Here is a 13,575-nt window from a genome sequence, read left to right on the forward strand (position 1 = left end):
TCCCTGCTCAAATCTCATATGGAATTGTGATCTCCAGTGTTGGAGGAGAGGCCTAGTGGGAGGTGACTGGATCAAGGGGGTGGTTTCTAATGCTTTACCACCATTCTGCTAGTGCTGTCTTGTAATAAATTTCTCCTGAGATCTGCTTGTTTAAAAGTGTGTAGCACCCCACCTCTCCTGCTGGCCATGTGAAGATGTGCCTGCTTCCCCTTTGCCTTCCACCATGATTGTAAGTTTCCTGAGCCTCCACAGAAGCAGAAGCCTGTATAGCCTGCAGAACCATGAGCCAATTAAACCTTTTTTATTTATAAATTACCCAGTCTCAAGTATGTCTTTATAGCAGTGTGAGAACAGACTAATACAGGTAGCATAGAAAGAAAGAGTTGAGTGTAAAGAAAGCTCAGCCATGTAAAGTTGAGAAAAATTAGTTTATCCTTAACAAAACAATGCAAAGTACACAAGAAGGTATTCTTCAGTTTATCCTTAACAAAACAATGCAAAGTACATAGGAAGGTATTCTCCCTTTGTATAAGCAAGTTCAACAACCTGGAAGAATAGGCTGAACAGTTTCTAAACACCAGAAATACAAAGAACTATAGCTCATGAAATAGGGTTAAATAGCGTGGGAGCTCAGAGAAAGGGCTCCTGAGAGACAATCTCTAGGTTTGAATTCTGATTCTCCTATTTATTATACAGTGCGACTTTAAGCAAGTTATTAAATCTCTCAGTGCCTTATTTTCCTTGGTTATAAATTAAAGCAAGGCAAGTAAGGAGCTCTTTGCCATAGATTTATTGTGAAGCTTAAATTAAATAATCTACCTAAAGCACTTAGCACCCTGTGGATAGGCAGCATTCAAACAAGCAAGTATTTCCTGTTATCACTAACTTCCTGGAGAATTCATATTTCTATTATGCACATATTTACTAAGTGCACTGAATAGATTATACTCAACCCGAGCTGTCACTGAGGAAATATTGGGAGAACAAAATTGACAAGAACCCCGTCCACAAAGGGCTTAGTATTGGCAGGAAACAGACAGAAATAATAGACAATCAATGTAATGTGAACATAGAAAAGGGGATGCAGGAACTGTCTACATATACACACACACACACACACACACACACACACATATATATACACATACACACACACACGAATATATGTGTAGAGTTATATATAATTTCTATTAAAAATACAAACTAGAAATTTTTGGTCAACTGCTGGATGGACTACCTCTATTTACTAATGCAATGACTAAGTAGGCAAATTGAATTGATCAACTGTCTTAGCATCATAACAAAGCATGCCAGTTTTCTATGCTATAGTCCTTTCTCCAAAGCTTTGTCTTGCTTCCCTGTAGATTTTAGTCACTTGGATTCTCTCATTGTCCTGATCTTCATACTAGAGGAAAAAATAAGTACTCAAGGGACGTTCAGAAGTGAATTTATAGCAATGAGGAGCTGGTTGGACTCAAGGGGGAGGCAGTGGAAGGAAAGCAAAGAATGTCATGCAGCAGGAATGGAATGTTGAAAAGAGTCTGCAAAGAGCAGGCCCCATCCTTCCTGTAAAATAAAATAGCAAAAGTGAGATTTCTTCTTTATGCTTTCTTCTCTGACCTCATCCTCAGTAGAAATTTGCAAATTAAAAATATAAACTGTGGTGTATAGGAGAATCAGTCCAAATAGGCAAAACATCTGCATTACAAAAATTTTAAATGCAGTTTTACTACCTTTCAGAATATAAAATAATGAAGCTATTTCACAGGCATCAGGAAAGAGATCTGTATCTATGTAGATAAAATCACAGTATCTGCTTTTAAGATGCTCAAAATCTGAAGAAGGAAAGAACAGAGGGTACTGCAATTGTCTCCTAACTGAGCTATTTTCATTTATCCTTCCTGCCTTCCAATCCATCCAGGAGCCTGAGTGATCTTTGTAAAAGCCAGATATAATCCAGACCCTCCTTTATTTGAAGGCTTGCCTTGCTATTAGAATAAAATGCAAACTGCTGGGCCTATTTGGCCCTCCATAATCTAGACCCTGCTGCTTTTTCAGCTTCATTCCTTATTATCACCTCACTATCCTGTTCTCCTTCCCCTCATCTTGGACTCTACACTCCTAGTCACTCTGAATGACATACGTTTTTTTTTTTGAAAGTGCCAGGGTTTGCTTGTGAATCTCCGTCTGGGTGGAATACTATTCCTCTATTCTACCTGATGAATATACTGCCATCTTGCAAGGTAGTTCAAATATCACCTCTCCTATGAAACCTTTTTCTGACAGAGACACACACTCATATAAGAATTGTCTTCTCATTCCTCACAGTATCCCAACACGTTTCCACCATTGGGCCTTAATACTGTGCACCACTCTGAGGTGTATGTTTTCCTGCTTCTTGTTTCAGGACTGAGGCACCAAGTCTCAGCCAAATCCCTCAGGGAAACTGCCCTCATCCAGAAAGAACCTCTTTTCCCCAGGGCAGCTCAAATTCCCTAATTAGTCAGTGAAGAGGATAGGGTACAAAAGACCCCTTGCTCCAAAGTGAGACAACAACAACTTTCCTATCCCAGACCCAGAGCTCCCATGAGGACTTTGTGGTAACAGTTAAACTGCTTTCACTGCCCTGCACTCTTCCCTTCACTTCCCCACCGGGGCTGACCAGGGTGCACTCCCCAGCAAACTGCCTACAGGTTCAGCTCCATCATGGAGTGTATTTCCCAGGAACTCTAACATAGACACTCTGTTTTACACATTTATTTTTTTTACAGCTCATCTTCACACATTGACTACATGAATGTATCCCTCAGTGCAGGTTGCCGGTAAAAACTTGCCAAAATAATGAATAAACAATAATATAAATCAAGTTGTATTAAGTTTGCTCTCGGTCAGGAGTGGCAGAGACTCCATGTCTTCTCCCATATCAATCTCCCAATCCTTTAAACTTATAAAATGTGTACAGTTTAGTTGGGCTTACGGCCACCCAGCATGGAAACTAAATGTCTCAGCTTCTCTTAAATCTAGCTGTGTCCATGAGACTAAGTCTTGTCCAGGAGCATATAAGTAAGAGTACGTGCAAATTTTGACTCATGCATTTATAATAGTTGTGTGCCCTCCTTCACCCCTGTTTTGTTCTTCCTACTCACTGTGATGTGGAAGCAATGATTACAGTTTGACCTTCTTTGGCCATTTTGACAAAGCCAACACTTAAAGGTTGTAGGCTCTGGGTCCTCAATACAAAGGAGCTGCTATACCAACATTAGGCTCAGAGTATTAAGTGAAAGAGATATCAATATTCATCGTGTTTAAGCCCTGATATCTTGGAATCTCTATTACAGCATTCTGTAACCTAATAAATATCAAAAATCGCAAAAACCTACTTTGCCTAAGGATCAATTTGCTAAATGCCAGTGTGTAAAATTTACCAAATTTATCTATTAACCCAAACCATTTTCCTTCACATTTTTATAAAATTGTCAACAATTTAAAGTCCTCCAATAAAGGATGAGAAACTAGGACTCCAAGTTCCTTAGACCTTTAGAACTCCCCTGCTTCTATTCCCTCCTTTCTCCTTAGTTTCCCACTCTCAAGAACTCAGCTGAGGTCATGCTATGACTGTCTCTTTTCTCCATCTTTCTTCAAGTAGAGGGTCCTCTGTGTCTGTCCTGACTCATTTTAGCATTTTAGCTACAGTAGCATGGAGTTGAGGCAAACTCAATATTCCTTTAAATACCATTATAAAAAGACTCATCAAAACCTTACATGAATTGTCAAAAACTCCCCAAATTATTAAAATTATTAAAATCATCCTATCCAACATAAATTATTATAAATTGTACAAATACTTAAAAGAAAGGCAGGACTTTGCAAAATATAAATTAGAAACTTGGTCATTTGATTGATCCTTTGGTGATGGGTATTCTAAGAACTGACTTTAGGGACTTGAACTGGGATTTCTCCTTATGACATTGGTGGGCTTGCTTGTTTCAGACTAATTCTCCTGCTGAGAACAAATAGAAAATGTGGCCATTTTGTGTTTTTAAAATCTACTTGAAGGTATCAAAGAGCACCAGTAATGGAAGCTCAAAAGAAGGGAAACACAGAAAGGTTAGCATGACATTTGATACTGCTCCTCCTGAGGCATTTGCTGATTTATAATCTGTAGTTGAGAGTCTGAATGGACAAAAATTGGAATTCAGGGACTCCTAAAGGGAAGGATCCTGGAAAGCAGTTAAAGCTTTCGGGTGGGTCTATGAAAGCATATACCTTAGAAATAAAGGTAAAGTGGAACTGATCAGTCCTTACCAAAACTGAAGACCAGCTGCTAATCATCTAAATCCTTGACTGAATTAAATAGATAGTCCCTAATCTAACTGCTTTCCAGACATGAAAGTAAATTCTCTCTGAAGACAGACAACATTATCCAGAGCTTCAAATTATTCCCGTAATTCTTCATATACAATGATGTTATGACTGTGTTCCCACATAATTATATGTTGAAGCCCTGGCTCCCAGTACCTCAGAATGTGACTGTATTTGAAGACAAGACCTTTAAAATGGTAATTAGGTTAAAACAAGGCCATTAGGGTGGACTCTAATCCAATATGACTGGTGTCCTTATAAGAAAAGGAGATTAAGACACACAGAGAAACATCAGGGATGCACACACAGAGGAAACGCCATGGAAGGACACAGTAAGAAGGCAGCCATCTGCCAGGCAAGGAGAGAGGCCTCAGGAGAAATCAAACCTACTTGATCTTGAATGTCTAGCTTCCAGAACTGTGAGAAAACAAATTTCTGTTGTTTAAGCCACCAAGACTGTGGTATTTTGTTATATAAAACCTAGAAAGTTACCATACGTGTCCTGAAATTAATGTCTACTAAGGGAGAAAAGAAAGAAACTGACCACAAACTAAAGGATAAAAACCAACACAGAACAGACCTATGGGAGATCCAAATGTTGAAGTTAGAAAATATATCTTGAATTAATTGTCATTAATATGCCAGAAATTAAATGAAAAAAATTAAAAATCTCATAAGAGAAGTGAAAAGAGTAAGAAAAAGAATAGACACTCTAGAAATTTTTAAATACAATAAGTAAAATTAAGGTGACTTTAATAGAACATGAGATACAGCTGCAGAGAGAATTTGTGGGCTGGAAGATTAATTAGAAAAAAAATATCCATACTGATGCAAAGATCATAGTGCAAAAATCTAACATACATGTAATGAGCTGCAGAAGGAGAAAAGGGAGAAAAAATTGGTAAGAAGTAGTAATTGAGAAACAATGGCTGATAATTTTTTCCAAAACTGATGAAAAAGATCAGACCATAGAATTCAGACCTGTACAAACCATAAGCAAGATAAGATGATGAAAAGCCACTTAGGCCCCATACAATTTCTGGAAATCAAAGACAAAGAGAACATCGTAAAAGCTTCCAGAGATTATCGCTGACTTCTCAACAAACAATGGTATCATATATACAAAGTGTAAATAGAAAATAACTGCCAAACTAGAATTCTATATTCATCAAAAATATTCCTTGAAAATAAATGTAAAATAAAGATATTTTTCAGAAAAGCAAAAACTAAGAGAATTCATTATAAGCATACTAAAGAAATTCATTACCAGTACACTAAAGAATGTATTACCCAAGCTAAAAAAAAACTGAAAGAAAATTCTTTGAGCAGAAGGAAAATTATCCTAGCTGGAAGCCCTCTAATTTCTTAAGAAATTTAGAGCAATGGAAAGGGTAATTATGTGTGTAAATCTAAACAACTATTGGACATATTATTTACCCACATATTTACTCCAATAATAATTTCTTATGGGTATTAAAAAAACATTGAATTAAAATGCATGACAATATTAACACAAAATGAAGGAGGTAAGTAAATGGAATTAAAGTATTCTAACACCAAGAAAATAATATAAGGAATAATATTAGACTTTAAATCAAGGATGCATGATGTAGAGTACCCACTAACACCATAGTAAAATAGTAGATAACTAACAAGGTAATTAGGAAAATAATAAAATAATTTTTAACGCTTACTTAATCATAAAGAGATCAAAAGAGAGAGGAAAAAGGAACATAAGACAAGGAGAATTAATACTAAACAAATTAAACATTAATATATTTAACTCGTATATATCAATATTTGTAGCAAATGTACCAAATATTTTAAATAAAAGATTATAAAACCAGGCTTTAGAAAAATAAGACTATATGCTGCTACAGAAGACACACCTTAAGTAAAGGTATATACCTGATGTTTAAATCCATAACATCCAGATGAGATCACCATGGTAGTAAATCTAGTTAGAAAGGGGTTCTAAGGACTGAAATGCAAGGTTATGATATTGAGAGGATGAGAAGGAACTAGCCAAAATAGTCTAAAAGTGACCAGGGAAATGGAAAACCTGGTGAGTATGATGGGCTAGAAAGCCAAATCATATAAATGTTTCAAGAATGAGAGAGTAATCAACCATATCAAATTGTACTAATAAGTCAAAAACAAAGTGAGGACTAAGAAACGACTATTGGATTTAGCAACACAGTGGTCACTGGTAAGCTTGGCAAGAGCAATCTGAGTGGACTGATAGGAGAAAAAGCATGGTTGGAGAGGGTTCAAAAACCAAAGGACAACAGGCATCAAAAACCAAAAGTATAAGCAACTATTTCAATTAGTCTTACTCCAGAGGAGAATGGGGACATGAGTCGAGAATCAAAGAAGTGAGATCAAGGGAAAAGCATTTTTGTTTGTTTGTTTTGTTTGGATTTGTTTAAGCAGAAGGGAAAAAGCAGCCCATCTCTGTGCTAGTCAGAATGATCCAGTAAAGAGAGTAGAGGAAATTGCCTGCATGAGGTTTTGATTAGGTGGAAAAAGATGCAAACTCATGTACAAGAGGAGGAATCAACCTTAGATAGGAGAATGAACAATTCTCAATAGTAACATAGGCAACACAGTTCTGTGTACAGTTGAACACATGGGAGCTTGAGGAAGTTTCTGTAGAATGCATCTGTTTTTTTCTTAGTAAGGTAGAAAACAAGGTCATTAGCTGAGGATCAAGATGGAAGAAGAAATACTGAAAGTTCGAATTGAGAAAAGAAATGAAACCATCTAGGAAAATGGCAAAGAGAGTAGACTAGAAAAATCAGCCGGGCACAGTAGCTCACACCTGTAATCCCAGCACTTTGGGAGGCCGAGGTGGGCGGGTCACCTGAGATCAGGAGTTCGAGACCAGCCTGGCCAACATGGCGAAACCCCATGTCTATTAAAAGTACAAAAATTAGCCAGGTGCGTTGGTGCTGGCGCCTGTAGTCCCAGCTACTCAGGAGACTGAGGTAGGAGAAATGCTTGAAACTGGGAGGCAGAGGCTGCATTGAACTGAGATTGCACCACTGCACTCCAGCCTGGGAGACACAGCGAGACTCCATCTAAAAAAAAAAAAAAAAGTAAAGTAAAAGAAAAATAGGGTGCGATTGCTGAGCAGCATTGAAGGTTCCAAATAAAATCAGCCTGCAAGGATATAGAGGCAGTAATATTAATTGAGCTAAGTTAACATGCGAGAGAGAGAGAACAGTTATTGAAATACTTCTACCTTCTTAGACTCAGGCTCTTGTCTGAGGCCTCTTCACAGACTTCGTTGTCTCATAAATCCATGCCTATGATCAAATTTCTCTTGCCTAGAGTACTCTTTTTTTTCTCTATTTTCCTGGCAAAAGTGTTTTTCATTCTCTGTGATTTCCCTGACCTGCAGAAAACAATTTCATTTTTCCAACTTTTGTGCCACCATTGTTCCTAGTAATTCCTTCTATTATTGCACTTAACACTATGTAGGATAATATTTTTATCATTAGTATTCCAAAATTAACTATGGGGTCCTTCAGGGAAAGACTATCTTCAGTATCTCTGTTTCTTTATCTAATACACTGTCTAGGTATTCAATAACTTTTTATTCAAGGAACTGAATTAATAATAAATGCCCTACCTTTAATGAGAGTATTGGAATATTCCTGAAACTTTTTTCCAACAAGGAAAATTAAAACCAGCATGAAATTTTAACAAATAATTTTTAGTAGACTATGTAATTGTCTACAAGTATAATATGAAAAGCTGTGGTGAATATGTCCTACCTCTTTATACATCTCTTACCATTCTGTTGCAATGCCTAATGAAAATCTACATTAGAAATCTATTCTGAAATTTCAAGTAAATAAAATATAAATAAAGAATAGCTTTATTTTTTTCAACAAGAAATTTAAGACAAACGTGAGCAACTTTCATAGTGTGCATCTATTGGGTTATCCCTCCAGCCCCTCTTTATCTGAGCACCATCCACACACCAACCCCCTTCAAGTGGTTAAAAGAATGGCTGCCAGTAGCAGTCATGATTCTAGAGTGTAACTGGCCACATTCCCTGGCCACAGTTGACTGGTCTGAAAGTGAGTACTTTAACCAAGCTGGGCCAGTAAGAATTCTGACTCTAAAATTTAGAATTTGAAACAAAAGAAAAATTGAGTCTGTCTTCTGGTGGCTGGACTTGTTACAAGTAAAGTCAGAAACTATATGCAGCCATTTTCTTCTATGTAGACCAAAAAAGTGGAAGAAGCCATTTTTTGCAAGAAGAAACTTGCAAAAGGAAAAATTATACAGACTTGGTGGGGTGCAGTGGCTCCCAGCACCTTGGGAGCCCAAGACAGATGGATCACCTCAGGTCAGAAGTTTGAGACCAGCCTGGCCAAAATGGTGAAACCCTGTCTCTACTAAAAATACAAAAATTAGCCAGGTGCGGTGGTATATGCCTATAGTCCCAGCTACTCAGGAGGCTGAAGTAGAAGAATCGCTTGAACCTGAGAGGTGGGGAGGTTGCAGTGAGCTGAGATCATGCCACTGCACTCCTGCCTTGGCGACAGAGCAAGACTCTGTCTAAAAAAAAAAAAAAAAAAAAAATTATACAGACTCAACCAGAGTAGATGATGAGAGACACAGAAAGAGCCTGTTAGTATTGTAGCACCTAGTTCTAGATCTTACTACCTGATCCTTGGGTACCATGATCTATCCCTACATCTTTCTGTTTTAATAAGCTTGAATGAAATCCTGTTGCCATAAGAAAAATTTACTAGAAACTCTCCAACTACAGTCTAATGTCAGTTTTACTCTTCAACAAAGTCATGTAAGCAACTATAATTAAATGATACAAGACATTTTCAACACCCATCTCCACAACGTGGTCATGGCTATCCACAATGTAAACTTTGAAAAGAGGATGGTCTGGGGACTCCAGAATAGCAGCTTTTCATAGGTCTGTGTGGCTGAGACTGCAAAGAGTAGGGGCAGCCATAGAGCACTGGACACCTGTAGAGAAGCTAAGAATTATGAGAGAAGGAACATGTTTGCCAGAATGAAAGAGGACTAGGGTTGACATTTGCCCACATTGCAATTCCAACCATGCAAACAAAGAAACTATCATTGAGATAGACTCAAGAAAAACAATGAAATACAAAAGAAGCAAAGCAAAAAGGCGAAAGGAGAGAAGGAGAAAGTTCAAGAGATAGATGAGATGAACTCTTCGGCTTTCTTCAGACTTTAAAGGGAAACATGAGCTGTGAAAGTAGAGGCCAATTTTTGAATATTATAGCAATTATAATAATAGTGCTTCTGCAGATTGTTAAAAACAAGCAAACAACATGCCTGTTAAATTATTGGCTTTTCAAATTCTAACAAATCACTGGAAAAAGAAAATTTGATCTTCCTTGAATTTCCCCTAAGTGGATATTTTTCTTTAGTTAAAAAAAAAAAAAAGATCAATCATCAGACATCATCATAATAAAAGTGTCTAGAGGATGGGCTAGCTTAGGAACACTTTGGGCTTGATGATCATTCCAAGATATTTTTCAAATATCTGTGGCTCCACCAAACCCAAAACACATTTTGTGTTTTACCAAACACCAAATAAGTTTTGCCAACCACTTTTTACATTTAATTTTTTTAAATCATGTGTATTTTAAGTGAAATTTAATTCACATCTTTCTGATTTAGATATATACAAATAACCAAAATTTTGTTTTGTAAGAACTATTGGTGTCCACAGAAGCATTTCAAAAACTTTCTGAATTATTTCAATAATCTTTTAAAGTCTTTTTTCCTAGAAATAGGCAATTTCTTGTTTTTCCCTTGAATTCACTTAAAGCTTCCTCTTATTCCCCACTCTTATACCCTCAAAGTAATTAAAATATAAAAGGGAGTTTTTTTGTTTTGTTTCCAGTTACAAATATAAGGAAGTTCCATGTTTGCCCTAATAACATAAAGATAGAAAACTAGGGAGATTTTCTTGCAGATCCTTTTACATGTTATTAGCGGAAAAAATGTATATTTAATGGAAGAATGTAATGCAAAGCATTTAAGACCCTACAATATGTGGTAACTTTGGCAAACTCTGTTTAGCATAGGCAAAGGTAAATAAGAATTAAATAAAAAACTAACTATGCAGCATTATATTATTACTGACAATGTTAAAACCAAAAAGACACTAGTCGGACACTTGTCAATTGCTTTTGACAAAAGCAATTGTTTGGTGGTTAGTTCTCTAAAACAAGATGTAATCAAGGGAGTTCATTTGAATTTTTGTGCATTCTTTCTTTCTACTTCATTCCTTCACCTGCCCCTGTCACACACACAGACACACATAGACACACACACACACATTTTTAAAATTAGTCCTTAAAATTTAACATTTGATATCATAGTGCGATCCTTTTCATCTTTTCTTCTGAATAACTGGGAGAATTGTGCAGACTATCTTTGATAATTTGAAGAGGCTGTACCTCTTTGTAATAGCAATATAAATGCCAAAAATAAAATATTTACATTTAATTTGAAGATTTAATTCATTATAATTATTTCTACACTAATAGTTCATCCCTGTAATATTCTGCTCCTCTGATAAAAAATTCTTTCTATTCCAACATTGTTAGGATTCAACTTCTTAACCTTCTATCCCTTTGCCTAAGTATTTTCATTCTTAAGCTGTTTACAATTTCAACTGATATTTGTGCACCTACCCTAATGTTTGCATCAAAATGTATAATGAATAAATATTAAGACTAAAAACCACAGCCCTGACATCTCTATAAATATTAAATTCCACTCACATTTCTGTCTGTGTAGTATACCATTCTATCAGATCAAGAGATGATTTAAAGGATTCTGCATGCGAAGCCTTAGAGAAACTAAATTATCATCACCAGATCATAAAATTCCCAAATAAGTTTTACATTCATTTCTCTACACAAAGTTTGGGATATCAAATTTCTTCAAACTTAATATCTATAGATGGATTTAGAAATACCTTGTCAGTGGGAAAACAGCTTGCCAGCAGCACAGAGCTTGCAAAGAGGAAATTGCAAAACATTGTGCTTTAAGAGTAGAAGAGGCATAAAAATACTCTTCCCAGTAACTATAAATTATTGTTGAAATAGATTTTGTTTAAGAATAATACGCTTTTGCCTGGCATTTCTGGCCCAAGATCTCTCCTATCACATGTGTAGCAGACAATTATCTATAACATATCCTGTTTTATAGTCATGCACTGTGGCGACAGAAGTGAGAGCTGTGCAGTCACTTCTGGATTAGAACACAATCTCTGCTACTTCCCAGCTGTGTGACATTGGCTGGGTCACTTTACCTTTGTTGAGACTTGCAGGGTCACTGTGAAAATTTAGTGTTCCAGATACTTTCTATTTTATCTCATTTAATTCTCAAATCAACCTTGTAATATTCAATAAGTAACACTCTGTGATAATTTAATGGGTATTTTAGAATTAAATAAATATTTTAAGTTAAATGCCCACCATAGTAGATGGCACATAATAAACACAAGTGAGTTATCTTCCCTTATCTTGTGGGAGTACATATAGTCCCTTGTTGCATAAAGAGAGTAAAATGTTCATGTCGCTGTTTAGTTACTAAATACTTATTTCGGCCTTAATAAGCTCTGTTCATCCTCTTTACAATTAGCTCTTGTATCACTAAGAAATGATTATAAAGTGTCCCCAACCCTCTACTGCTTAGAATTTCTGTTTTCTGTCCTCTCACAGGTCAAAACCAGCAAAGCTTATTGTAAAGACCATAACAAATTAATTTAGTTATCTCGCGTTCCAAAAGATTCCTTTCTTTCTTTAGTTTCTCTTCAGAGGCAAAGCAGAGGCAGTTCTAAAAGTTTCCACATCTCAAAAAGCAAAGTAGGTGGGCTTCTTTTCCCCTAAATCCTTCTTTTCTTCTACCCGTTTCAATAATTATTTTATTGCCCATTTTATTTAAAACACTTAGGATAGAAGGCTATCCTGCATTCTCTGTTTTTTATGCAAAGGCAAAACACACACAGCGGTTTGGTTGGTTAGGAACCGAAGAAAAATACACAGAGGAGACAATAAAATCTTCCCCTGGCCAACAGACTGGAGCGTTCCTGCAAGGAGCTGGTGGAACACTGATGAAATGCCTGGTGTTATTTAATTGTCATTGTTCCTATTGTTTTCCTTTCCAGACAACATGAATTCTTAGTCATTAACTCACAACATAAGCAAATCTGTCTGTCCACTGGAGAACCCTGAAGAATTAGATGCTAGGACAAACAGCCAGGCAACAACTCGTGTCTTGCTGGTGGCTCTGAAGTTCAAGTCCTGGGTACTGAGCTCCCTGGCCCAGTAACTAACATTTTTCCCTTTTCTGCAGTCTTTTCTTCCTAAAATTATAATACCCATACATTAGGTTAGATGGTTTCTCTGGTTATACTATCATATTTGTATTTGAAGTTTAAACTTCTGTTTGGCAACCTGTTTGTGTACTTAGAAGACTTGCCTTTTCTGTAAAGAATTGTCTTAATGTTTATAAAATATTTTTGTTTCTTCAGACCCATATTAACTTTTAATTCATGCTTGTAATGTAGGTCCTCTATCTTTATGCTTAAAAATACTTTGAGATTGCAAACATGCTCATAACATTTAAAAGTGAATTCTTATTGACAGTGAACAAGCTTCTAGCACATATTCTCAAGTTTCAGCCCTCATTAGGCTGTCTAACGAGTTACTGAATGACTAATACATGTATCAAAACTCAGGAAACGTTAAACTTCCGTTTGTGCCCAGCACTATAGTAGGTAGTACAATATGGTAATATGTTTTAGATTTAAACCAATGTATTATTAATATCAATAATAATAGAAACTCTATAATTCATTTAAGGATATAATTGCATATAATGTAATAATTATTTCTTTCCTGTATTGTCATTATTCCTATAATATTCTAAAATTCTACTCCTTCATTGTTTTAATTTAACTCTTCAACATTCTCTCCCATTGTTTAGAATACAAATTAATTTGCTAGACTACATAGCAAAAATGTGACCACAATCTTCTTTTTTTAAAAAAATAAGGGGTGGTGTAGCCCCCTTTCTCTGGAATATATTAGAATTCCTTTAGTTAGTACCTGTTTTCAACATGCAGTCATACTATTTTCTTCAAGCAGCTGAGTAACTTGCCTTTTTACATTTAACACTAAAAGGTCCAAC

At 36.1% G+C, this 13,575-nt stretch overlaps 1 protein-coding gene across 2 annotated transcripts in view; it reads right to left on the minus strand.

Moving 5' to 3' along the window:
• Positions 1 to 11,401, minus strand: part of PTGFR (prostaglandin F receptor) — a 119,494-nt gene extending 108,093 nt beyond the window's left edge. For both annotated transcript variants that reach the window (XM_063653789.1, XM_063653784.1), the window contains exon 1: positions 11,357 to 11,401. The gene's annotated coding sequence lies outside the window, so the exon portion shown is untranslated. The remainder of the gene's footprint in view (positions 1 to 11,356) is intronic.
• Between the last annotated feature and the right edge of the window lie 2,174 nt (positions 11,402 to 13,575).

This window comes from Pongo pygmaeus, chromosome 1 (genome assembly GCF_028885625.2).
Source record: "Pongo pygmaeus isolate AG05252 chromosome 1, NHGRI_mPonPyg2-v2.0_pri, whole genome shotgun sequence".
Classification (NCBI taxonomy): domain Eukaryota; kingdom Metazoa; phylum Chordata; class Mammalia; order Primates; family Hominidae; genus Pongo; species Pongo pygmaeus.